The sequence below is a fragment of the Podarcis filfolensis genome (genome assembly GCF_964270895.1).
Source record: "Podarcis filfolensis genome assembly, chromosome: 8".
Taxonomy (NCBI): Eukaryota; Metazoa; Chordata; class Lepidosauria; order Squamata; family Lacertidae; genus Podarcis; species Podarcis filfolensis.
Window position 1 is genome coordinate 84,971,929 of NC_139611.1, and position 24,727 is coordinate 84,996,655.

Genomic DNA, 24,727 nt, shown 5'->3' on the forward strand with positions numbered 1-24,727 from the left:
ATGTCCGCTTCATGTTACGTTCTTTCAAGTTACATCCCATGGCGACCCGGAAATACTGGAAAGGGTTACTTCCGGGTTTCGCCGCTCGCACATGCGCAGAAGCCCAAAATAACATTGTGCGCGTGCGCAGAAATGGCGAATCGCAACCCGCTCATGCGCCGCTACGGGTTGCGCTCTTTTCATGTTGTGAACAGGCCTCCGGAACAGATCCCATTCGCAACCAGAGGTACCACTGTATAGTCTGCCCCCCCCACAAGGTCTGAGGGACAGTGGACCAGCCCCCTGCTGAAAAAGTTTGCTGACCCCTGTTTTAAACCATTCAATTTGGTGCCCATCGCTATGTCAGAAATGCAGAGAGTTCGGTCAAACAAGCAGAGATCTGAGCACCAGTTTCTCCCATCCAGCGGGCATTCTTTCCACGAGTCAAACCACCAGTGCCCTCGCTTTCTTCCTGGTGCCCTGACAACAGCCAATATTTCCCATGTCCCTGGTAATGTATGGCAGGTAGCAGGAGGCACACGATCGAAGTGTCTGGCCGCCAATTGTGCAGCCATGAAGATGCCCCCAGCTCAGAGGCAGGCAAAGCAGCCAATCTCAGCAGCAACACCCCTTACCCACCCACTGCCCCCCCCAAAAGCCACCCGCTGAAAAAGCCATTGGACCAGAGAACCCAATTTTGTACGAAGTCGAAGCGGCAAAGCGGAGCCAATCAGCCACCTTCCAAGCACAGATGCTGTTTGGGAAACAATCTCAGGAGGTGGGCAGCTGATCTCCTTCCCTCTCTCCCCCCCCCCCCCCCACCACCCAACCATCCCTTCTGCTTCATTAGCAGCTGAGCCACCAGTTCAGTGAGAGCAGATTTCCAAAGAGCAATTTCCACCTCTTTCAGCCAGAGATGGGGTCATCTTGTGCAGAGGCCGCTTGCCTCGCAGGAACAGAGAAGGCTAGCAGGGCATTGTGCCTTTCTCTGCAGCAATTGTTTTCCACAGGAGCCATGTTTGGGGAGCACAGTAGAGGCCAGGCAGCCAGTGTGGGCTTTGCACAATGTTGTTGTTGTTTAGTCGTTTAGTCGTGTCCGACTCTTCGTGACCCCCTGGACCAGAGCACGCCAGGCACTTCTGTCTTCCACTGCCTCCCGCAGTATGGTCAAACTCATGCTGGTAGCTTCGAGAACACTGTCCAACCATCTCGTCCTCTGTCGTCCCCTTCTCCTTGGGCCCTCCATCTTTCCCAACATCAGGGTCTTTTCCAGGGAGTCTTCTCTTCTCATGAGGTGGCCAAAGTACTGGAGCCTCAGCTTCAGGATCTGTCCTTCCAGTGAGCACTCAGGGCTGATTTCCTTAAGAATAGATAGGTTTGATCTTCTTGCAGTCCATGGGAGTCTCAAGAGTCTCCTCCAGCACCAGAATTCAAAAGCATCCACTGTCTCTCAGACCATTTTTTTTTGGGGGGGGGGGGGATGAACAAATTCCAATGCCCCACAAATAACCCAGAGATGCATTTTAAATAAAAGCACACATTCTACTCATGTAAAAACACCAGGCAGGCCCCACAAATAACCCAGAGATAAGGAAATAAGCAGCTATCTTATTTTTAAAAGGCATCTGAAGGCAGCCCTGTTTAGGGAAGTTTTTAATATTTAATGCTGTATTGTTTTTAACACTCGATTGGGAGCCACTCAGAGTGGCTCGGGAAACTCAGCCAGATGGGCGGGGTATAAATAATACATTATTATTATTATTATTATTATTATTATTATTATTATTATTAAAAGGACACATTCTACTCATGTAAAAACACGCTGATTCCTGGACCATCCACAGGCAGGATTGAGAAGGCGATTGGGCCGCATCTGGCCCCCGGGCCTGAGGTTGCCTATCCCTGGGTTAGTGGGTGACTACTTCAGTATCATGGGACGCGGGTGGCACTGTGGGTTAAACAGAGCCTAGGACTTGCCGATCAGAAGGTCGGCGGTTTGAATCCCTGCGACGAGGTGAGCTCCCGTTGCTCGGTCCCTGCTCCTGCCAACCTAGCAGTTCGAAAGCACGTCAAAGTGCAAGTAGATAAATAGGTACCACTCCGGCGGGAAGGTAAACGGCGTTTCCGTGCGCTGCTCTGGTTCGCCAGAAGCAGCTTAGTCATGCTGGCCAAATGACCCGGAAGCTGTACGCCGGCTCCTTCGGCCAATAAAGCGAGATGAGCGCCGCAACCCCAGAGTTGGCCACGACTGGACCTAATGGTCAGGGGTCCCTTTACCTTCAGTATCATCCACACTGAATTTTCCAGGATTTTATATGGGGCCCCTCTCCTGAGACATCCTGCCTGCCAGGCAGGTGCTGTACTTGAGCTAAGCGAGTGGCGCTTGCAATGCTCTGTTGACAAATTTTCCAACATGGCAGTGTTTCCATGCAATAAAATGCAACTCTGTTATGGGAGTCATGACGAATACACAGGAGGATTCTTTGGCAGCGGAGGGAGAGAGTGTCCCCTAGAGTCTCTCAGTCACACCACGGCGGAGGAGGGATTTGAACCTGCCTCTATTAGGACCAAGTCCAACCCACTCGGATTGCCAAAGAAATCTTCCTCGCTCTTCTGTTCCACCTTGCTTTCCAATTGCCACGTTTTCCTTCAAGATTTGCGCAACCGTCTACGAATCGACCGTGGAATTAATTAATTAACAAGGTGCTGATTGGTTGTGTGTATAAAAAGGAGAAGGGGGAGAAAGATTGATTTGGGCCACACACCCCTTCCTCGGTTACCTACTGCTTCGGTTTGCTAATCACGCAAAACCTCTCAGTCTTTCAGAAGCTATTTTAATTTCATCTCCAATCCCCCCCACTCTAGGAGTCTTATTTCAGAGTTTAATGGGGGGAGAGGAAGAGATCTCAGGGCGGAGGCTTGCAAGGTTGTCAAGCCAGGTTTAAAAGCCTGTGGTTCGATTTATTTAGGATTAAATCCCCAACACCATCGCCACCCAAAAGCAGCGTATTTTCGGAGTGTTCGCTGTAGTTCCTTTTCGTAGGCTTTGCAACAGCTGCGACACGGCAGTCCACCTCGACAATCTGCCCATGGTTTGGAAGCAAAGAGACTCCAGCCTGTGGCACAGACAGCTTGACATATTGATTGATTGACAGCCCGCCTTCCTTCCACGATGGAGCGCAAGATGATCCAGGGCGCCTCCGGACCATCAGTATTTCGCCGGAGGGAGCCAAACGCTTGCCATAACTTTTGCTTTGTGCATGTCACAGATTGGAGGGACACCAGGGGCCATCTAGTCGAGCCCCGCTGCATTGCGGGGTGGGGAGGGTTTAAAGTGGAACGGAGGGCTCTGTCAACCTCCTGCAGCAAAGCTGCTTGAAAAAGCCCCTTCTAGCCAGGCAGAGGGACGCGGGTGGAGCTGTGGGTTAAGCCACAGAGCCTAGGACTTGCCGATCAGAAGGTCAGGGGTTCGAATCCCCGTGAAGGGGGGAGCTTCCATTGCTCAGTCCCTGCTCCTGCCAACCTAGCAGTTCGAAGCACATCAAAGTGCAAGTAGATAAATAGGTACCGCTCCGGCGGGAAGGTAAACGGCGTTTCCGTGCGCTGCTCTGGTTTGCCGGAAGCGGCTTAGTCATGCTGGCCACATGACCCGGAAGCTGTACGCCGGCTCCCTCGGCCAATAAAGCAAGATGAGTGCCGCAACCCCAGAGTCAGCCACGACTGGGCCTAATGGTCAGGGGTCCCTTTACCTTTACCTTAGCCAGGCAGAAGTAGCCAAAAGGGGGTGGAGCAATGCCAGGAACGGGCGTGTCCTACAGAGAATCCCAAGGGCCAGATAGGGAGCAATGGAGGGCCACCAATATTCTGACGCACTGTAAGACAGCTCCCGACGTTCTACTTTAAAAGGGAGGGAAGGGAGTAGGGGGGAAAGAACCAGGGTTGTCCTTGACAACAGTTCTGATGGGGCAATTAACAATGATCCATTTGCTGATAAATTCAATGAAGAGGAAATTGAGCTACAAGAGGCAATTACGCCTGAAGAAGCGCACTCTCTCTCTCTCTGCATGTGTGTGTGCCCGATCTATAAAGTTAGCACAGGGAGAGAGAGGGAGGGAAGTGGAACTAGACACACACCTGCTTCCAAAGGCTGGCTCTTGCGAATGTTGTTGCCACACTCCTCCGCCCATAGCAACCTCACTGTTCCCGTAGCAACCGGGCTATAAAAAGGATGCTAAACTCGGGGATACAGAACGGAGAAGCTGCGGGGACTGTCTGGCTCTGGAGGATGAACTTGCCGGGAATGGTTTCGGAGCTGAGCGGCCAGTCTCAGGTGGAAGTTTGGGGCTGCTCCTGGTAGCTTTTCCCTTAGCACCGTGGTTCTCAAACTTTCTCTCTCTGGGCCACAGTTTCAGAATAAAAAATTTTCTCATGCCGCACCAAAAAAAAAAATATCAATAGGAAATGTGTTGGAAAACAAATAAAAGCAACTCCCAGCAGTGCTCAATTTATAACGTAGAACGCAACTACTTTATACTATGATCACAGGACATCCAGAAAGCATTTTTTTTAATGCCTAAGAACACTAATAATTCCTCATGTACAGTGGACGCTCGGGCTGCAAACGCGATCCGTGCGGGATGCATGTTCGCAACCCACAGCGGCGCATCTGTGCACGCACGGGTTGTGATTCAGCGCTTCTGCGCATGCACAAAGTGCAATTTAGTGCTTCTCACATGCGCAACCCGCAAAACCTGAGAGTAAACCCGTTCCGGTACTTCCAGGTTTTAGCGGGTCCGTAACCCAAAAAAAACGCAACCTGAAGCATCTGTAACCCAAGGTATAAAAAGGTAAAAGGACCCCTGACCATTAGGTCCAGTCGTGACCGACTCTGGGGTTGCTGCGCTCATCTCGCTTTATTGGCCTAGGGAGCCGGCGTACAGCTTCTGGGTCATGTGGCCAGCAGGACTAAGCCGCTTCTGGAAAACCAGAGCAGCGCATGGAAACGCCGTTTACCTTCCCACCAGAGCGGTACCTATTTATCTACTTGCACTTGACGTGCTTTCAAACTGCTAGGTTGGCAGGAGCAGGGACAGAGCAACGGAAGCTCACCCCCGTCGTGGGGATTCGAACCACCGACCTTCTGATTGGCAAGTCCTAGGCTCTGTGGTTTAACCCACAGCACCACTCCCGAGGTATGACTGTATACAAATTCAACGAGAGGTGCAAGCTTGTTTTTGCTGGGTAATCTCATTTATATTAGGTCTGATTTGAGACAAACAAACCCTCATCTCCTTGTCAACACAGAGAAGCCATTCTTTCTCCTGATCTTCCATATTTGTCAGAGTTGAAAAGCCCTGTTCACAACAATACACCATGCAGAACTGCAGAAGAATAGCTCTTGAAGAGAGGCTTGTATACTGTTTCTAGTTGTATATCCAAAAATAGTTATTTTGATGCTATACTAGGTAAAGGTAAAAGGTAAAGGACCCCTGGACGGTTAAGTCCATTCAAAGGCGACTATGGGGTTGCGGCGCTCATCTCGCTTTCAGGCCGAGGGATCCAGTGTTTGTCCACCAACAGCTTTCCGGGTCATGTGACCAGCATGACTAACCTGCTTCTGGCGCAACGGGACACCATGACAGAAACCAGAGCACACGGAAATGTTGTCTACCTTCCCGCCGCAGTGGTACCTATTTATCTACTTGCACTGGTGTGCTTTCGAACTGCTAGGTTGGCAGGAGCAGGGACCGAGCAACGGGAGCTCACCCCGTCGCGGGGTTTCAAACCGCCGAACTTTTGATCGGCAAGTCCTAGGCTCTGTGGTTTAGACCACAGCACCACCCGCGTCCAAGCGCTTTAAAATCTATAAGAACTTCAAAAATGGACAGGAGGGTGGGGATATATGCAAATCAACATTATGCCATCCAGTTTTAAGTTGGTGGCATTTTTCTTTCTCCTTTTTTTCTGGAGCCTGGAATTTTGGGGAGGTAGAATTGAAGGCAAGAGGCAAGCCGGAGAGGACTGAGTTGGCGTAGGAGCAGCTTGCAGACAGGAACTGGAGGAGGAAAGAGGCAGATGACCTGCGTCATCCCCCGTCCAAAAAAAAGCCTTTCTCAGCAGCGATAAGGACTAGAAACTTGAAAAACAAAATCTCACAATGAGCCCAGGAAAGAAGTAGACAGGAAATAAGGACTTTGGCCTGCAAGGCGGCCCACAATAGATATTTTAAATAAACAAACAATCCATAACAGAAGTGGGATGGGCCTTCCTAACAAAGCTTTTTCTGAAAGTCTCCACAGTGAAATGTTGCTGGACTCGGATCTGGTATCACCTGTTATTGGACCATGAGCTTGTGACTTACAAATGGAGCTGCACTTGGTGTTTTTCACCACCTTGATATTCCTAATAATAATAATACAAAAAATTATTTATATCCCACCCTCCCCAACCAAAGCCGGGCTCAGAGCGGGTAACAACAGTAAAAATAGCACCATTTACATAAAATCACAGCCAATTAATTAAAATACATTCTAAAATCAATTCAGAATCAAATTAATGGTAACCATTGGGCTAGAGTTCTATGAGGATTACCGAAGGAGGGGGTCAGACTGTGCCTTGGCCAAAGGCTTGGTGGAACAGCTCTGTCTTGCAGGCCCTGTGGAAAGATGTCAAGTCCCGCAGGGCCCCAGTCTCATGAGACAGGGCGTTCCACCAAGTCGGGGCCAGTACTGAAAAGGCCGTGGCCCTAGTTGAGACCAATCTAACTACCTTGCGACTTGGGACCTCCAAAGTGTTGTCATTTGTGGACCTTAAGGTCCTCCGTGGGACATACCAGGAGAGGCGGTCCCGTGGGTACGAGGGTCCTAGGCCGTATAGGGCTTTAAAGGTTAAAACCAGCACCTTGAACCTGATCCTGTACTCCACCGGGAGCCAGTGCAGCTGGTATAGCACCGGGTGAATGTGCTCCTGCGGCGAGGACCCCATAGACTTCCATTGAGAGAGATGCTCTGGTATTCCCCACTTGAGAATCTCTTCCCCTTTGTAATGTGGGAATTTGGCTGGAATATCCTGTCTCCACCTCCCTCATTGTTGACATCCAGGAAGAAGTTTAAAACAATCCTTTTTACCAGGGCATTTAGTGGCTGGGAAAGGCTATCTGCGCCCAGCAACCCTGGCATTCGCTGTGGGGATATGTTTTTAAATATGCTTTCATAGAATTGGGAGGGACTCCACCCCAAGGGTCCTCTAGTCCAACCCACTGCAATGCAGGAATATTTTGCCCGACATGGTTCTCGAACCCAGGGCCCTGAGATTAAGAGTCTCACGCTCTACCATCCGAGCTAACCCAGCTTTGTCTTATTTTTTAATTGTATCATCTTAATGCTTCGTTCTTTGCCGCCCTGGGCTCCTTTGGAAAGGTGGGGTGAAAATTGAATTAATAAATCCGGGAAAGCGAGAGCTAACTGAGCCACAGGGTTCCTCCCTGATTCATAGCTACGGATCGCCCCAGAAATGACTTGCATTCTACTATAATAATAATAATAATAATAATAATAATAATAATAATAATAATAATAATTTATTATTTATACCCCGCCCATCTGGCTGGGCTTCCCCAGCCACTCTGGGCGGCTTCCAACAAAATATTAAAATACTGTAATACATCAAACATTAAAAGCTTTCCTAAACAGGACTGCCTTCAGATGTCGTCTAAAAGTCTGGTAGTTGTTGTTCTCTTTGACATCTGGTGGGTGGGTGTTCCACAGGGCGGGCGCCACCACCGAGAAGGCCCTCTGCCTGGTTCCCTGTAGCTTGGCTTCTCGCAATGAGGGAACCGCCAGAAGGCCCTCGGTGCTGGACCTCAGTGTCTGGGCTAAAAGATGGGGGTGGAGATGCTCCTTCAGGTATACTGGACCGAGGCCGTTTAGGGCTTTAAAGGTCAGCACCAACACTTTGAATTGTGCTTGGAAACGTACTGGGAGCCAATGCAGGAAGGCCTCTGGAGCTGTCCAGCGCTCCAGGACCAAGAAAGAAAAGCAAGTAGGCAGCTGGGATGGCTCAGTTAGTACAGCACAAGACTCTTAATCTCAAGGTCACGGGTTCTAAACCCCCGTTGGGCAAAGGATTCCTGCATTGCAGAGGGTTGGACTAGATGGCCTTTGTGGTCTTTTCCAACTCTACGATTCTGTGATCTCCAGTGCTGACATGCTCCCAAGAAGAGGGAAGCCAGAGCTCTACTTCCAAGGCAAACATTCCTGTAATTAACGTAATAGCCTCATTAACTGTATCTGGGCGAAACACCAATTATTGTATCCGGGAGGCTCATTCTAGCAGAGGACAACAATGGGGCTCGATTAAGCTCTCTCCCCCTTTTCCGATTGAGGGTTTGGCGCTCCTTAATAACTGCTTTAAGCTGCCTTTGTGACTAACACACACACACACACACATACACAAAAGCATGGTTTGTTCAGCAGCAGGAACCCAGATGGTTGCGTTGTGATGTTTTTGCTGCAGCAGAGGCCGACTTGGAGAAAGGGCTCATTGAAGGACCCTGGGCAACCCGCCAGACGCCTTTCCGTGCCGCTAAAGTGGAGGCAGGACAATCGGATGTGGGAAGGGGAGAGCAGCCCAGCCTCCCGCTTCCTCTGAAAGAAAACAAATTGCTCACAAATTGCTCGGAGGCTTTATAGAGACAGGCAGAATCCGATTGGCTCCCCTCTGTCACCTGACAGCTTTGCACTCCAGGTGCAATACCACCCACTGGCCAGCTCCACTGGTGGCGCTGTAGTTCAGCAGTGAGCAGGACAGCATCTCCTTCCTCTGGTGGGGCCAGGGAGGAGGGCTACAGCCCAACCTCAGGACACCTGTTTGGCATTCAGAAGGCCCAAGGTTACCTCCTGGTGGGGTTGGCAGAGCAACTTGCCTGGTGCTGATCCAGCGTGCAGCAGCTCTGGGGGAGGAAAGGCAAATTCCATCCTATGGATCATTGGGAAAGGAACTGGAAACAAAACGTCCAATACCATAATGGCATTATATAGATCTATGGGGGGCCACATTTGGAACACAGTTCTGGTTGCCTCGCCTCACAGGGGGTATCGAAGAGTTGGGAAAGGGCAACAAAAATGGTCAAAGGCAGGGGTCAGAAACTTTTTCAGCAGGGGGCCGGTCCACTGTCCCTCAGAGCTTGTGGGGGGCCAGACTATATTTTGAAAACAACAATGAACGAATTCCTATGCCCCACAAATAACCCAGAGATGCATTGTAAATAAAAGCACACATTCTACTCATGTAAAAGCACGCTGATTCCCAGACTGTCCACGGGCCAGATTTAGAAGGCGATTGGGCCGGATCCAGAGCCCAGGCTGTAGTTTGCCTACCCATTATAAAGACTAGGACTAGCCGCCTAAGAAACAGTTTCTATCCAAATGTGATTTTGGTTTTAAATGCAGTGTAAGGTAGTCTCTATGGGAGTATATTGTATTTAATTATGGGGTATCAGAGTTTTTTAGGGGGTTAACCAGGCTGGGATAGCTGGGATAGCAGGCTTGTTGGTTTTTGAATGCCTGATGTTTTCAATTTCGTTGTTCTGTATGGGACAATGACAATAAAGATTATCGTATCGTATCGTATGATCAAAGGGTTGGAGAAACTCCCTTACAAGGAAAAGTTACAGCATTTGGGCCTTTTTAGGTGCCTCGTTTGGTACCTCTGGCCTGAACCTTCAGGCGGTTCTGGGGAACCAATCACACTCCACTTCCTGCCCTAAGCAAACTCCCCTGGCGTGAGGTTGGGCAGCTAGTCACTGTGGAAAATTCCAGAACAGTTCTAATCTATTTATTTTTTAATGGGCTCTTCCTCTCGTCCATTTGCTGCAGCTACCACACACTACCTTTCCTCATTTTGGCTCGCGCGTTTTGCCGTGTGAGCGAAACAACTTCTGATTTCAGGGGGGAAAGCGAAACACGAGTGCTTATCAAGGCCCTCTTTTAATATTTTTGATGCTCATGACAGTAACACACCAGAAGCGAAGTAGTGTTTTGTCCCTGGTGTGCCCTAGGTTTAAGTCCCACTTGATGACAACCAGCCCTCACAAACTAATCCACAGGTACGAAATAGTCAGCTGGGAAATCTACCACTGGAAGCTTTCTGTCATTCTCCAAGTAAAGTCTGCAGATCTAAGGCGATACGCAATGATAGTCATACTCAGACCACTGATGTACCTAAGTCAAGTCTATTGGCTTCACTGGATCTTCTCTGAGTATGGCGTAGCTGGATATCACACATCGTTTTAAGCCAAATGCTTTTAATGTATTATTCTGGGGCTTCACAGTTCAATCAATTAATCTGGGCTATTCAACTGCTTTACTCCAATGAGCCTAAGGGTCTTAGTTCATTGCTGGATTAACATCCCAAACAGTTTTATAGTCTGCTGGTTTATGTTGTTGTTGTTGTTTAGTCGTTTAGTCGTGTCCGACTCTTCGTGACCCCATGGACGAGAGCACGCCAGGCACTCCTGTCCTCCACTGCCTCCCGCAGTTTGGTCAAACTCATGCTGGTAGCTTCGAGAACACTGTCCAACCATTTCATCCTCTGTCGTCCCCTTCTCCTAGTGCCCTCAATTTTTGCCAACATCAGGGTCTTTTCCAGGGAGTCTTCTCTTCTCAGGAGGTGGCCAAAGTATTGGAGCCTCAGCTTCAGGATCTGTCCTTCCAGTGAGCACTGAGGGCTGATTTCCTTCAGAATGGATAGGTTTGATCTTCTTGCAGTCCATGGGACTCTCAAGAGTCTCCTCCAGCACCATAATTCAAAAGCATCCGTTCTGCGGCGATCAGCCTTCTTTATGGTCCAGCTCTCACTTCCATACATCACTACTGGGAAAACCATAGCTTTTACTATACGGACCTTTGTCAGCAAGGTGTACACTTAAGGGAAAAATAAAAGATTTGTCCACACTTAGAAAAACACCCCCGAGATGTTTTCAAGGCACCTAAAAAACACTTAATAGATGATATAGCCCTAAGACAAGCTCTTCATTGTCCCCTCCAGGAGCTGCAAGGAGGCATCTTCATTGATGTTTCCCATCATGGACACTTATTTAATTTTAATAATTGATCAATTAAAAGCCAGGCAGTTAATCTATTAAAAGAAAACCCCTGTTTGACAGCCTTAGTTAATTTGTTTCCCGGCGGAGGCCACCCATCACAGTGTCGGCTCTCAGCTAAGCAGACTCCTGCCTTGAGAAATATGGTTGGTCTTAAAGGCGCCACTGAGCTAAACCGGCCCTAGCGGGAGGCAGAATGAGGCAGTGGCCTCAGGCGGAAGATGCCACTGGGTGGTGGTAGGGTGTTGCTGCGTGGATAGAACTGGGACTGCTACATGGCCTGTCCTGAGCCCCCTAAATTAGCTTGCCGACCTCAGGTGTGGTACAGAATGAGGTCCCGTCACCAGCACTCAAGAGAGATTCAGCTGCTACTGAGGTAAGATTCTGTAGGTGAAAATGGGACGCCATTTTGTCTTTCACCTCAGGTAGCAAAATATCTTGGGTCAGCCCTGTGCTAGAATGTAAGAAGAGACCTGATAAGCTCAACAGCATTCTCACCACCTATGATACACAGGCATACAGCGTCCAAAGGTGGAAGAAGAAGAAGAAGAAGAAGAAGAAGAAGAAGAAGAAGAAGAAGAAGAAGAAGGAGAAGGAGAAGAAGAAGAAGAAGAAGAAGAAGAAGAAGAAGAAGAAGAAGAAGAAGAAGAAGAAGAAGAAGACCCCGTCCATCATCTGGGTTGCCCCAGCCACTCTGGGTAGCTTCCAACAAAAACAAAAACAAAAATAAAGCAAAAATAAAAAAACAGTAAGAAATAGCCATCCTGATAGCTTCCTCCGCGACTTTGTCTAATCCTCTTTTAAAACCATCCAAGTTGGCAGCCCTCATGAACTCTTGAGAGAACAAAGTACGTAGAAACCTGCCTTAGATGGAGTCAGGCCACTGGTTGATCAATCTCAGCACTGTCTAGGCTGACTGCCCCATACACTTTATATGACCAATCTTGGGTATAAGCAACATTGCATGGCTCCCAAAGAATGCATGCTCTGGTTATCTCCCACTTGGACTACTGCAATGCGCTCTACGTGGGGCTACCTTTGAAGGTGACCCGGAAACTGCAATTAATACAGAATGTGGCAGCTAGATTGGGAGCAGCTGCTGACACCACATAACACCGGTCTTGAAAGACCTACACTGGCTCCCAGTACGTTTCCAAGCACAATTCAAAGTGTTGGTGCTGACTTTGAAAGCCCTAAACGGCCTCAAAGGCCCAGTATACCTGAAGGAGCGTCTCCACCCCCATCGTTCTGCCCGGACACTGAGGTCCAGTGCCGAGGGCCTTCTGGCGGTTCCCTCACTGCGAGAAGCAAAGCTACAGGAAACCAGGCAGAGGGCCTTCTCGGTGGTGGCACCCGCCCTGTGGAACGCCCTCCCATCAGATGTCAAAGTGAACAACAACTACCAGTCTTTTAGAAGACATCTGAAGGCAGCCCTGTTTAGGGAAGCTTTTAATGTTTGATGGACTATTGTATTTTAATATTTTGTTGGAAGCTGCCCAGAGTGGCTGGGGAAGCCCAGCCAGATGGGCGGGGTATAAATAATAAATTATTATTATTATTGTTGTTGTTGTTGGGTTTGTTAAAGGTGCTGAGAGTTATTTAAGAGACCCTCTGCTTCACTCACAGAGCTATCGTTCCCAGAGTTCCCTGGGGAGAAGGATAGCTTGCTAAAAGCACCCGGGGAACTGTAGCTCCCTAACTGGGTCTCCAAACAACTCTCAGCACCCTTAACCAACTTCAGTTCCCAGAATTCTTTGGGAGGAGCCGTGACTGTTTAAAGAGGTGCGATGCTGCTTTAAATGCATAGTGCAGTTCCCTGGTTTGCAAAGCAACCGCTGTGCTGCATATTCTCCCTAGTACGCACCAGAGATATATACATATACACACACACACACACACACATATATATATATATATATATATATATATATATATATTGCCACCAGGTGCTCTCCAGCTAAGGGATTTTCATATTAGCACAAAGAAACGGTGCACAATCTGCTGGTGTCATGTTTTAATTTTCCACGAAGAGGGCATTCCCAGGGGTATACTCTGCCGGTTCCTAAGAAGAGCACAGTTTCAGCCGCAGATGGCTAGATTCCCTCTCCAACGAGGTGAGGAAGAAAAATACTCTCCTGCATCCACAATTTAGAGGTATACTGCCTTGGGACATGGAAGCTTCTCTTCTAGCTGCCATGGTTATTCTCCATCAATTTTATTATATTTATTTATTTATTTATTTATTTATTCCCCGCCCTTCTCAGTTCAGAAAACCTGGCTCAGGGCGGCTAACAACAAATTTAAAACACTTAATTGATGCAACAAGAAACAGCATAATATACAGTATAAAACATGAATAACAATAAATTCAAAAATCAATTTAGGGGGGAAATCCATCCAATCAACATTAGATGATCACCAGGGCTAGCTGGCTAAATTAGTCCTATTTGGGCCGGCGAGGAGACCAGGGGAGAATTAGCTGTGGGATCCCAGAGCGGGTAATCTTCATAAAAAGGGGAGGGGGAGGGAAGGAAGCGGAATAAAAGATCAGGCTAAGTTCAAATTGAAAGCCAGGCGGAATAGCTGTGTCTTACAGGCCCGGTGGAAGGAGGTTAAATCCTGCAGGGCCCTGGTCCCATGGGACAGAGCATTCCACCAGGTCAGAGCCATCACTGTTTGCCTATTGTTGTTGTTTTAAAAAAACTTTAAGATAGATATACCTGTACGTTTAATTAAATTTTTCTAAATAGATGCTGACAGGGCTAAAATAAAAAGTGCGAATTTGCAAAGTGATTGTGCCAAGGCGAAGGAAAGATTTTATGGAAGACCTTTATGGTGGGGGCATGGCGGGGGCTAGTCATCTTTATCGGAACTGTACATTTTTCCATGGCAAAGTGGAATACCCTCCAAGATTTCTCCGATGAAAATAGGGACATTCTATTCAACATCAGGAAGTTTCTCCACATTTGATCTCGCCGCACACATAGACATCATATACGAATATATACACACCTGCCACCGTGAGCCAATCTCAACCTCTCTGCCAAACCTACCTTGCAAGGTTGTTGTAAAGAAAATATGTGCACAGGCATCATGTGCAACGTCTTCAACAGATAAATGGGATGAAATAAGATTTTAGTGGTAAAATCTGTCAGGGGAAAAGGGAGGATACAACAACAACAACAGAAACTGTGAGAATGATCTGGTACATTGTTGCTGTTGTTTAGTCGTTTAGTCGTGTCTGACTCTTCGTGACCCCCTGGACCAGAGCACGCCAGGCACTCCTGCCTTCCACTGCCTCCCGCAGTTTGGTCAAACTCATGTTTGAGAACACTGTCCCACCATCTTGTCCTCTGTCGTCCCTTTCTCCTTGTGCCCGCCATCTTTCCCAACATCAGGGTCTTTTCCAGGGAGTCTTCTCTTCTCATGAGGTGGCCAAAGTATTGGAGCCTCAGCTTCAGGATCTGTCCTTCTAGTGAGCACTCAGGGCTGATTTCCTTAAGAATGGATCGGTTTGATCTTCTTGCAGTCCGTGGGACTCTCAAGAGTCTCCTCCAGCACCAGAATTCAAAAGCATCAGTTCTTCGGCGATCAGCCTTCTTCATGGTCCTGCTGATCTGGTATATACCAAAAAGTAAATCCTATTAAACTCAGTGGGACTCAGTTCTGAGTAAAAATGCTTAGTATTGCAGTGTAAGGCTGCACAGTCTTTACCCAGTTACCTGGGAGTAAGTTCCACTGAATACACACACAGACACAGAAACCACTTTTAATTGTTCTCTGAGATGAGGAAGGAGGGAAAGCGGGACGTTCCAGGTTCAGTTCAGAGACTGGAATAGCTTCTGTAATTCCAGGACTGTCCCTGGAAAACAGGGGTACTTGGAAGGTATTAAGTGGTCCTGTGGTTTACTAGAACAAGATGTCAAATTTGTCCCTCATGGGTAGGCAAACTAAGGCCCGGGGGCCGGATACGGTCCAATCGCCTTCTCAATCCAGCCTGCAGACGGTCTGCGAATCAGCATGTTTTTACATGAGTAGAATGTGTGCTTTTATTTAAAGTGCTTCTCTGGGTTGTTTTGGGGGCATAGGAATTCGGTCATTTCCCCCCCCCAAAAAAAAAGTCACGCCCCCCCCCACAAGGTCTGAGGGACAGTAGACCAGCCCCTGCTGAAAAAAGTTTGCTGACCCCCCTGCTCAAAGTCCTTGCCAGTTCGTTGCACTATTTGTGTGTGTGTGTGTGTGTGTGCTGCTAGCAAATGCAGCATATCTAAAAGCCTTACATAAATAAACAGTAAGTTCTTTAGAGAAATGCTCCTTGCAGGGCAAGCTCGGAGTTTGTGCAAAGCACCATGTGGAGAGCATGTGATCTGCATGCAGAAGGTCCCATGTTTGATCCCCAGCAGGTAAGACTGAGAGACAGCCCTCTCTGCGATCTCTCTGGAGATCCACTGCCAGCCAGTGCGGCAAATACTGGAGTTATTTTCTATTCTAAATGGGATCCACTATCAAGGCAGCCCCATCAACCTCCCCCTATTTTCCTCTCTCCCTGCTTGCTTTCGTCTTCCTAACACATAAACCCACCCCCACAACATTTCTCCAGTGAAAATAAGGATGTCCTATTCCATAATCAAAGGGACGCAGGTGGCGCTGTGGTCTAAACCACTGAGCCTAGGTGAAATGAGTCGCAGAGTGATTTCATGCTCTTTATTCAGCTCATAGTGGTGAGGAGGAATGAATGAATGTCCCCTCAAAGTATCTGCTTTATATACATTATTTACACAATGGGCTGCACATCATTGGCTCATTCTGGAATTCTACTGTAAGCCAATCAGGTTGTGGATTCACTTATATCTGGAGCATGATTGGGTGGTTCCTGCCAACCAATCATACTGCTGCATTGTTCTAGGACCAATCAGACTGCTGCATTCTGAATCCTATTGTTCTAGGACCAATCAGACTGCTGCAATTTGGATCTTATTGTTCTAGGACCAATCAGACTGCTGCAGTTTGGATCCTATTCAACTCAGTACATAACACTAGGACTTGCTGATCAGAAGGTTGGTGGTTCGAATCCCCGCGACGGGATGAGCGCCCGTGGCGCAGTCCCTGCTCCTGCCAACCTAGCAGTTCGAAAGCACGTCAAAGTGCAAGTAGATAAATAGGTACCGCTCCTGTGGGAAAGTAAACGGTGTTTCCGTGCGCTGCTCTGGTTCGCCAGAAGCGGCTTAGTCATGCTGGCTACATGACCCAGAAGCTGTACGCCGGCTTCCTCGGCCAATAAAGCGAGATGAGCGCCGCAACCCCAGAGGTGGTCACGACTGGACCTAATGGTCAGGGGTCCCTTTACCTTTATTCCATAATCATAATGATTTCACTGTTTATACCCTGCCCATCTGGGCAGCTCCCAACATATATAAAAATTTAATAAAAAAAACATTTTTAAAAACACTTCCCTAGGCAGGGTTGCCTTCAGATGACTTGGGGGTCAGAAAACTCCAACTTCCTGCCAAATACACTCCAGTATTTCTGCTGTGAAAATAGGGACGTCCTAAGGAAAAGTGGGACAATCCGGGATTGGATCAGAATCATAGAATCATAGAATCATAGAGTTGGAAGAGACCACAAGGGCCATCGAGTCCAACCCCCTGCCAAGCAGGAAACACCATCAGAGCACTCCTGACATATGGTTGTCAAGCCTCTGCTTAAAGACCTCCAAAGAAGGAGACTCCACCACACTCCTTGGCAGCAAATTCCACTGTCGAACAGCTCTTACTGTCAGGAAGTTCTTCCTAATGTTTAGGTGGAATCTTCTTTCTTGTAGTTTGGATCCATTGCTCTGTGTCCGCTTCTCTGGAGCAGCAGAAAACAACCTTTCTCCCTCCTTTATGTGACATCCTTTTATATATTTGAACATGGCTATCATATCACCCCTTAACCTCCTCTTCTCCAGGCTAAACATGCCCAGCTCCCTTAGCCGTTCCTCATAAGGCATCGTTTCCAGGCCTTTGACCATTTTGGTTGCCCTCCTCTGGACACGTTCCAGTTTGTCAGTGTCCTTCTTGAACTGTGGTGCCCAGAACTATACACAGTACTCCAGGTGAGGTCTGACCAGAGCAGAATACAGTGGCACTATTACTTCCCTTGATCTAGATGCTATACTCCTATTGATGCAGCCCAGAATTGCATTGGCTTTTTTAGCTGTCGCGTCACACTGTTGGCTCATGTCAAGTTTGTGGTCAACCAAGACTCCTAGATCTTTTTCACATGTACTGCTCTCAAGCCAGGTGTCACCCATCTTGTATTTGTGCCTCTCATTTTTTTTGCCCAAGTGCAATACTTTACATTTCTCCCTGTTAAAATTCATCTTGTTTGTTTTGGCCCAGTTCTCTAATCTGTCAAGGTCGTTTTGAAGTGTGATCCTGTCCTCTGGGGTATTAGCCACCCGTCCCAGTTTGGTGTCATCTGCAATTTTGATCAGGATGCCCTTGAGTCCATCATCCAAGTCGTTGATAAAGATGTTGAATAAGACCGGGCCCAAGACAGAACCCTGTGGCACCCCACTAGTCACTCTTCTCCAGGATGAAGAGGAACCATTGATGAGCACCCTTTGGGTTCGGTCAGTCAGCCAGTTACAAATCCACTGAGTGGTAGCATAGTCAAGACCGCATTTTACCAGCTTCTTTACAAGAATATCATGGGGCACCTTGTCAAATGCCTTGCTGAAATCAAGGTAGGCTACATCCACTGCGTTCCCTTCATCTACCAGGCTTGTAATTCTGTCAAAAAATGAGATCAGGTTAGTCTGACATGACTTATTTTTCAGAAATCCATGCTGACTATTGGTGATCACAGCATTCCTTTCTAGGTGCTCACAGACTGTTTGCTTAATGATCTGCTCCAGAATCTTCCCTGGTATTGATGTCAGACTGACTGGGCGGTAATTATTTGGGTCCTCTCTTTTCCCCTTTTTGAAAATAGGGACAACATTTGCCCTCCTCCAGTCTGCCGGGACTTCGCCTGTTCTCCAGGAATTCTCAAAGATGACTGCCAGTGGTTCTGAGATCACATCTGCCGGTTCTTTTAATACTCTTGGATGCAGTTCATCTGGCCCTGGAGACTTGAATACATCTAAACTAGCCAAGTATTCTTGTACTATCTCCTTAGTTATTCTGGGCTGTGTTTCCTCTGCTGAATCATTTGCTCCAAATTCTTCAGGTCGGGCATTGTTTTCTTTATCGGAGAAGACTGAGGCAAAGAAGGCATTGAGGAGTTCAGCCCTTTCTGTGTCCCCTGTTTGCATTTCACCATCTTTTCCTCTGAGTGACCCCACTGTTTCTTTGTTCTTGCTTTTGCTACGAACATACCCATAAAAGCCTTTTTTGTTGCTTTTAACCTCTCTAGCAAGCCTGAGTTCATTCTGTGCTTCAGCTTTTCTGACTTTGTGTCTACACGTGCTGGCTATTTGTTTGAATTCCTCTTTGGTGGTTTCCCCCCTTTTCCATTTTTTGTACACATCCTTTTTTAATCTTAACTCAGTTAAAAGCTCTTTAGATAGCCACCCTGGCTTCTTTAGGCACCTTCCATGTTTCCGTCTCATTGGTATTGCCTGAAGTTGTGCTTTTACTATCTCCCTCTTAACAAACTCCCAGCCATCATGAACTCCCTTTCCTTTTAGTATTACTGTCCATGGGATCTCACCCAGCACTTCCCTAAGTTTTATGAAGTCGGCTTTCTTAAAGTCAAGAAATTGAGTCCTAGTATGCTTGGCTGCTCCTTTCCGCTGTATAGTAAACTTCAGAAGAGCATGATCACTCGCGCCTAATGATCCTTCCACTTCTACCCCACTAACCAGGTCATCAACATTGGTTAGGACCAGATCTAAAATGGCTGTTCCTCTTGTTGCTTCTCCCACTTTCTGGACAATGAAGTTGTCTGCAAGGCCAGTGAGGAATCGGTTTGACCTTATGCTCTTGGCTGAGTTTGACATCCAACAAATATCCGGGTAATTGAAGTCCCCCATTACTACTATCTCCCTTCCTTTTGCATGCTTGGCCATCTGTTCCAGGAAGGCATCATCTATGTCCTCCGTTTGGCTTGGGGATCTATAGTAAACTCCCACAATGAGGTCACTGTTATTCTTCTCTCCCTTAATTTTGACCCAAATGCTCTCACTTCGGCTTTGAGGTTCTAAATCTTGGATCTCTTCACAGGTATACACATCCCTGACATATAACGCCACTCCTCCTCCTTTCTTGTCTGGTCTGTTTCTCTGAAATAGATTGTATCCCTCCATTATTACATTCCAATCGTGGGACTTATCCCACCAGGTTTCAGTGATGCCTATTATGTCATATTTAGTTTGCTGTACCAAGAGCTCAAGCTCATCTTGTTTATTTCCCATGCTTTGCGCATTAGTGTACAGACATTGAAGTCCATTAATCATTCCCCCGTGTCTCTTATTTAAGGATTTTTTCCTCTCACCACTAGGTCTGCGTGCTGTTTGCTCCATTTGGTCTATGACATTTGGATGATCATCTTCATCAATTGATAGACTCCTACCTTCAGGAGCACTGTCTCCCTCCCCCACATTAGTCAGTTTAAAACCCTCCTGATGAGGTTTCTGAGATTTTTGGCAAAAACATTCCTCCCAACCGTTGTGAGGTGCAGCCCATTGCTTGCCAGAAGTCCATCTTTAAGAAACTGCAGTCCGTGATCTAAGAATCCAAACCGTTCCTGTTTACACCATTTGCGAAGCCAGTTGTTCACTTCCACTATTTTTCCCTCTCTCCCTGGGCCACGTCGTTCAACTGGGAGGACAGATGAGATGACAATTTGTGCATTTAATTGCTTCAATTTCCTGCCCAGAGTCTCGTAGTCTCTTTTGATCTTCTGGAGGCTATTGCTTGCAGTGTCATTGGTTCCCACATGAACCAAGAGGAAGGGATATTTGTCAGTGGTTTTATGATTCCTTGCAGTCGTTCAGTTACATCTTGGATCTTAGCCTCGGGGAGACAGCACACTTCCCGAGACATCTTGTCAGGCCCACAGATCACTGCTTCTGTTCCCCTCAGTAGGGAATCCCCTATCACCACTACACACCTCCTCTTAGGTCTGGTCGGGGTTCTTCCGTGAGCTGTCCGTTCCAAGTCGCCTGCACATTCCCTGAGGACTGACTTTGCTGCTCGTCTTCATATACCTGATCGACTGTAATGAGGGAGAGATCCTCAAATGGAGTCTGCTCTTCGTCTTCCATGCTAGGGGAGAGGACCTCAAAGCGATTGTGTATTTCTAAACAATCAGAGCGAACCCTGGGCCTCCTACTTCTTTGAGTCACGTTTCTCCATATATCTGGCTCCTGTGTTGGTGAACTAGCCTCCTTCTCAGGGGAGTCCCCTGTCTCCTCCTTGGTGGAGACGGTGTGCTCTGTTGCTTCCAAGAAGAGCTCCAGCTCTCTAATTCTTTGGAGCGTAGCTACACGTTCCTCCAGTTGCTGGACTTTGTCTTGTAAGAGGGCAATCAACATGCAATTGCTGCAGGTAAAGCTGCCTGCAACCTTTGGCAAGATGGCAAACATTGCGCAGGAACCGCAGGCGACTGCAGCTGTTCCCTCACCCTCCATCTTGAGAACGTGTCGTTGGGGGTGACTACAGCGGTCCTCCATCATAAAAAGCGTGAAGACAGGACAAATAACTCCCCCCCAAAAAAAACCTAGGTCTCCCCCAACAAACGTTTGAGACTAGCTCCCCTAAATCTAAAAGATGGATCAAACTGCCCTGCAAGCTCTGATAAGCTCCTCCCACAGCTAATCACCTACCTCAACAGAAACCCTGCCCCCTCTGACCTTTGCACCGGGACAGAGCTGTCCCTGGAAAAAAGGGATACTTGGGTTGGTCTACTAATGCTCCAAATATATACAGTGACTACATTATTACATGAGCACTGTTCCACAGCATTTGATATTTTCATTTACATACACTCATTCGAAATAAGATGGGTTTATGAAGCAATTCTATATCTTCCCACCACGCTGACGAAGAATTCTACAAAACAGTAGTCACTGTTCAGCGCTGGACATCATATTTGCCGAATACACAAAGCTTCACAGCTTGTCTTTCATCCTACGACGTCTGGTCCCTCGCTTCATTTAAAGATTTTCAGAGACTTTGAAATGAAAGATTTCATTTTGTACTTGTTATGGTTTGAAGGAATTCTATAAAGATTGTCTATTGCTTATGTACATGTGGTCGTCGTGTTGCCTAGACATTGCTGACCAAAATATATGCTAAGCAGTAATATTATTATTACTAGTGGCAGCAATAGTAGTAGAAGTAGAGTGCCCAATTTGCAGTTCAGTCCAAAGTGCTCTGCTCTCCTCACCGCAAGCTTGTGTCCTGGTGGGCTTCCTCGTTTGCAGACGGACGCCTCTCCCAACCCCCTGCCTTTGACAGTGGGATTCCCTGCATCTTCTATTCCTTCACCATCTTCTACTGCTGCATGGCCAGCAGGGTGAATCCTTCCCTAATGAACCTGCCCGTCGCGTATGTAGAACGAAGCATCGATCTGACAAGAGAATCACTCCCGGCACTGCCAGAAGAGAAGAGCGAGGAACCTGGAAAATCCATCACGATTAGCATCTGCAGGGGAAACAGCTCTGCGGCGGGCGAGCCCTGCCTGACCAGGGAATCCTGGCTCAATTAGGGGGACCCCCTTTCTAGGGGACTCCACAGCACCCTTTGCTTTGCTTTGCTTTGCTTTCTCTCGCCAAGCATTTAAAGCACGCTTCCCCTCCAAAAAAGAATCCTGGGAACTGTAGTTTGTTGAGGGTGCTGGGGAATCATTTGTTGTTTAGTCGTTTAGTCGTGTCCGACTCTTTGTGACCCCCTGGACCAGAGCACGCCAGGCACTCCTGTCTTCCACTGCCTCCCGCAGTTTGGTCAAACTCATGCTGGTAGCTTCGAGAACACTGTCCCACCATCTCGTCCTCCGTCGTCCCCTTCTCCTTGTGCCCTCCATCTTTCCCAACACCAGGGTCTTTTCCAGGGAGTCTTCTCTTCTCATGAGGTGGCCAAAGTCTTGGAGCCTCAGCTTCAGGATCTGTCATTCCAGTGAGCACTCAGGGCTGGTTTCCTTAAGAATGGAGAGGTTTGTTCTTCTTGCAGTCCATGGGACTCTCAAGAGTCTCCTCCAGCACCAGAATTCAAAAGCATCAATTCTTCGGCGATACTACGGTTCCCAGAATTATTTGAATGTGCTTTAAATGTGTAGATGGCAGGGTCCCTTCCATACGTACAATTATCTGATTCTATAAAGCCTTTCTAAACACAGAAGGATCAGGCTGGCCTTTTAAACAGACAGGATATATCCAGGGGATGTGAGATCCATCAAGCACCGGCACCAGCCGTGAAATTTTATATATTTCCTTGCTACTCCCATTTTATTAGTCACCCAATAAATAAAGAAAAGATATATATTCTCGGCGACAGGCAATGATAGCGTGGAACAAAATTAAACACGCAATGAAGTCGGCAACTCAAACAAGAAAACCAATAAAATCCAAGCCAGCAAGAATTCAGCAATAAAATATCTAGCCCAACATGCAACAAACACCTGGGACTCTCAGCCCATCAGCAACCGATTCTGCGAACCCGTCAACAGAGCGCAGCCGCGCACAACCCAGAATAGCTGGAAACGGACCGATCACCATCAATGTGCAGAGAACAAAACAACATCATGCTAAATAAATAGCTAAATCTGGTGTTCAAAGGTCTTAAAAGGCCTGGGGTGATTTATTTCACCAAGTATTCACTTGGCACTGAAAATGTGTTAAAATAGGCACCAGGAGAGCGTCTCTCGGGACAGCATTCGTCAGATGGTGGTAATACTCAGAAGAGGGCCTCTGTAGATTATGGGATGGGGAACCTGTGGCCCACCAGGTGCTGTTAGACTACAACTCCCATCATTCCTCTCTCCAACGGCCATGCTGGTGTTCTTTAGGTCAGCCTTTCGCCACTTGAGCCCAGTTCTGAACTACAGTTCCCCTGAGGCCCCAGCCAGCAGCACAGCTGTAGACCAACCAGGGACGGGGAACCCTTTTCAACAGGGGGCCACATTTTATTCTGGGGAAAATTCCAGGGGCCACATGCCAGGTGAAATATACTCGGAGTCGAGAGTTGATTTCATGCTCTTTATTCAGCTCATAGTGGTGAGGAGGAATGGAAGTTCCCCCAGAATGTCTGCTTTATATACACTATTTACACAATGGGCCCCACGTGATTGGCTAATTCTGGGATTCACCTGTAGGCCAATCAGGCTGCAGATTCACTTCCACCTGGAGCTGGATTGGGTGGCTCCTGTGGACCAATCAGACTGCTGGACCCTATTGTTCTAGGACCAATCAGACTGCTGCCTTTTGGATCCTATTCAACTCAGTACATAACACCAGGTCAGAGGTCAAAGTGGGTGGAGAAACTGATGCAAAGTTTACCTAGTTTGCACACAGAGAGACACACTTAACTGTGCAAAAATACCCTTAACTGAGTAAAAAATGAAGAGGCATTGTCAGAGGTCATGGACAAATTCCAGCCAGGCAAAACCAATGGAGGTGGGTGCAGAGCAGGGCTGGTGGGGGTATGGTTAGGAAAGGGGCGTCCCAGGGGCCAGATAAGAGTTTGCAGCCACAATCAGTCTACAGTTCTAAGCCTCCTCACCTCGCCACACATTTTCTTCTTGATGTTTTTGGGAGTGATTGCACGCTGCCAGGGCTGCAGCTTCTATCGAGATTTGCTCCTGCAGCCCAGAAGACACAGCTCCCAGGGTTTAATTATTATTATTATTATTATTATTTATTTATTTATTTATTTATTTATACCCCACCCATCTGGCTGAGTTTCCCCAGCCACTCTGGGCAGCTCCCAATCGAGTGTTAAAAACAATACAGCATTAAATATTGTCTTTTAAATTTAAGATAGCTGCTTATTTCCTTTACACCTGAAGGGAGGGTGTTCCACAGGGCGGGTGCCACCACCGAGAAGGCCTTCTGTCTGGTTCCCTATAACTTGGCTTCTCGCAGCGAGTGAACCGCCAGAAGGCCCTCGGAGCTGGATCTCAGTGTCCGGGCTGAACGATTGAGGTGGAGACTCTCCTTCAGGTAAACAGGACCGAGGCCATTTAGGGCTTTAAAGTCAGCACCAACACTTTGAATTGTGCTTGGAAATGTACTGGATAAAGGAGAATTACCAAGCCGTACGGCATTGTCCAGCGGAAAGAGAATGTCTTACCCAGCAAACCGCATTCCATTTCAGAAAAGGAGGCAGGGAGAGATTAACGCACATTTGACTCACAACAAAGGGGTGGGGGGCGAGGGAGGGGGTAAATTAGGCAAAATTAAATGGATCTTTTTCTCGCTAATTCGCAGACTGGCGTCCAAAGGGGATTGCGAATCAGCAAAGCCTCATTAGAGAGGTGCGCAGGGTAATGCCTTCTAACTCAGCAGGGTGTTGTTCCGCGCTGGGAGAAACAGGCACATTTTCACGGCCAAGGACAGGCCCAGGTGCTTTGCCACCCTGTGCGCTGCAAACCTGTGTCCCAGGATCTCTTGCAAAATGGCACAGAGGATGTCCGATTCCAAGGCGCAGGACACAGACTGCT

At 47.7% G+C, this 24,727-nt stretch overlaps 1 protein-coding gene across 1 annotated transcript in view; it reads right to left on the reverse strand.

Moving 5' to 3' along the window:
• The window catches only part of SLC8A2 (solute carrier family 8 member A2), a 133,342-nt gene that overhangs the window by 98,168 nt on the left and 10,447 nt on the right, over positions 1-24,727 (reverse strand). The window lies entirely within an intron of this gene.